The sequence below is a fragment of the Myotis brandtii genome, unplaced genomic scaffold (assembly GCF_000412655.1).
Source record: "Myotis brandtii unplaced genomic scaffold, ASM41265v1 scaffold49, whole genome shotgun sequence".
Taxonomy (NCBI): Eukaryota; Metazoa; Chordata; class Mammalia; order Chiroptera; family Vespertilionidae; genus Myotis; species Myotis brandtii.
Genome location: NW_005368707.1, coordinates 5,304,964 through 5,307,753, shown reverse-complemented (window position 1 = coordinate 5,307,753; position 2,790 = coordinate 5,304,964). Strand labels below are relative to the sequence as shown.

At 48.2% G+C, this 2,790-nt stretch overlaps 1 protein-coding gene across 1 annotated transcript in view; it reads left to right on the top strand.

The window, feature by feature from the left end:
- Positions 1 to 495: 495 nt before the first annotated feature.
- Positions 496 to 2,790, top strand: part of ITGA8 (integrin, alpha 8) — a 222,221-nt gene continuing 219,926 nt past the window's right edge. The window contains exon 1 of the mRNA XM_014548004.1: positions 496 to 500. The gene's annotated coding sequence lies outside the window, so the exon portion shown is untranslated. The remainder of the gene's footprint in view (positions 501 to 2,790) is intronic.

Below are 2,790 nucleotides of genomic sequence, written 5' to 3'. Positions count from 1 at the left end.
AAACTCACAGATTTAAGAGGAAGTGTGTAAACAAGAGCCTGGGAAGCTGTTCGAACTCGCAGGGCTCCACCTTCCAGATCTGCGCGGAGTCTTTGTGCGTGCTCTGGCCCCTGGCACCAAGTAGCCGGCCGGCTGGCAAAATCTGAGGCTACCCCTTTGCATCCAGTCCAACTATGGGCTTATTTATAGTGTTCCCTTCTGCCAGCAGCCCTGCGGGAGCCCTTCCCCACTTGCGGGTCACACTGGCCTCAATGGCCGCAGACTTTGTGGGGCACAGATTTCCCCCCGCGCGCACGGGCGTTCCTCGCTCCAACCTGAATTGCAAACCGCACCTTTGGGGGAAGTATAACCTTTCCGTGGGGGGAAGTAGGTCTCCTCTGAGTTCATGTAGTCGCGCTGCTTGAGAGCCGTTGCCTCCGGGTTAGTAGCCGATCTCTGGATGCGGAGAACAGCTCCTCAAGATGGCGTGGTCTCTCGGCTGAGCCGGCACCCCGGGGGAGGTTTCAGCCTCAATCTCTAACCGTCCCCGTTTTCTAGGAGTTCTCTGTCTTTCCTGGCTGCAGACTGTCTCTCAGCTGAATCTCCTCTGCTTATTCGGGCTGTATGTTACCTGTTTCAGCTGCTCGCCCTTATCTGCTCTGGGACAAAGCACCAACACGTCCGTGTAAACCTCCGCCATTTTTCAGTTCACCTGTGTTTGTTTCTATGTATTGGGTAGAGCTACTATGTCTTTTGAGTTGGTAGAGTGGCCTTGTGTTGTAAGTGATCTATAGGGCCCAGTGGCTCAGCCTCCCCAGTCACCTGAGCTGGGAGCTCTAGTGCACCCCTTTGTGGGCTGTGAGGACAGTTTTGTTGTAGTTGAGACTTAACTGCTATTGATGTCACTCGGAGGAATTTACCTCCAGGCCAATTGGCTGTGGGGACCAGCTGCGATTACAGTGGGAGAGCTGCTGTGCAGGAGACACCCCTATGGAGCAGGACTTGCTTCAGTGGGGCTTTGGTGCTCACTGAGTCTCCCCTTTGAGTGTGTCACTTATGGATGTGAAGAGTTGTAATCTGGTATTGTCTGACACTGACCACTGAGTATACTAGCTCTTGGGTCTCCAGGGAGGTACAAAGTCATCCATTTCCTGAGGCCATCCAGCAGGAGCTACAGAGAGATCTGCAGATTCCTCCTCTTTGTATTGGGTTTGGAAGTGCTCAGACGAGGCCCAGCTGTGAAGCAAGGCAGGCTGGTGCTGGTGCCAGGTCTTGGGCCTTTTATTGATAGGTTTGGAGCTCCCTGATCTTGCAGCTTGTTTGAGAGGTTTTAGCCTGAGCAAGGACAGGCCATTTATATGCAAAAGCCACTGCACACAGCTTGGGTGGTGTTGTAAATTGGATGAGGTAGGGTCATAGGGAATCACCAGGGCAGAGCAAACAGAAATAGCTGCCAGTCAATGCTGCAACCGGGGAGGTCCCAGCATAGGAACAATGATTCCTGTGAGCACCTTCATCTGGAAGAAAGCCACCCCAAGTTCCTGCTCCAATGCCAGACAATCCAGTTCTTCCTCATACATGTGTGTCCTCCAGAGCCTCACCCTGGTGCTGGAGCTCAGAGGAAGCAGGACTTGATAAGTTCAGTTCATGGTGCAGGTCTTTTAAGAGGAACAGCTAGGTCTCCAACAGCCTCTGTGTCACTGAGCCCCAATGTACACTGGTTTTTATAGCCCGTAGTTCTTACTGCCCATAGGGACTTCTCTTTCCAGCTCTGGGACCCTGGGCTGGGGGGCTGGTGTGGGGCTGGGACCCCTTGCTCTTCCAAGCGGCCTCTGAAGAGACGATCTTCCTTCCGATTAAAAAAGCGGCACACCTCGGTGCCGGACCAGCCTATTCTGCACCTCCTTCTACCAGTTTTAGTGTGCTTTCTTCTTTACTTCTCTAGTTATAGGGCTTTCATTCAACCACCTTTCCAGTGGTTCTGGATGGTGGTTGTTCTGTATTTTAGTTGTAATTTTGATGTGATTGTGGGAGGCAGTCAGTGTAGGCTTGGTTCTCCTCATAGCAGCGTTATTTATAATAGCTAAGATTTAGAAACAGCCCAAGTGTCCATCAGTAGATGAATGGATAAAAAAACTGTGGGAATATTATGCAGCTGTAAAGTAGAGGGATCTCTTACCCTTTGGGACAGCATGGATGGACCTGGAAAATATTATGCTAAATGAAATAAGCCAAACTGAGAAAGACAAATATCACAGAATCTCATTTATTTGTGGAATCTAATGAACAAAATGAATTGACCAACAAAATAAGACCTGAAGCAGGGAGGCATGAAACAGACTGACATACCCTGATGTGGGGTTGAGGGTATGAGAAGAGATAAACCAAAGAACTTTTAAAATTATTTTATACTTATATACATAGCTCATGGACATGGGCAATAGGGTAGTGAAGGCCTGAGTGGGTAAGGTCTGGGAGGAGGGGGGAGGAAGGGGAAAAATGGGAGATATCTGTAATATTATCAACAAAAATAGACATATTTAAAATGAAAAAAAATTATAGAACTCTAAGAAATATCTGGACTCATAGAAATACTGGCAAATAATCAGGATAAATAAGAATTGATTATGAGACCAAAATAAAGATAATTATTATTCTTATGACTTTGTTCAAAATAGTGCTGATTTCTCACAGCCAGTTGGCCTGGAGGTCAAATCCCCCTAGTATTAACTACAACAATCAAGGCTTAACTACAACAAGACTGCGCACAAAGACCACTAGGGGGTGCACCAAGAAAGCATAAAAAATGCG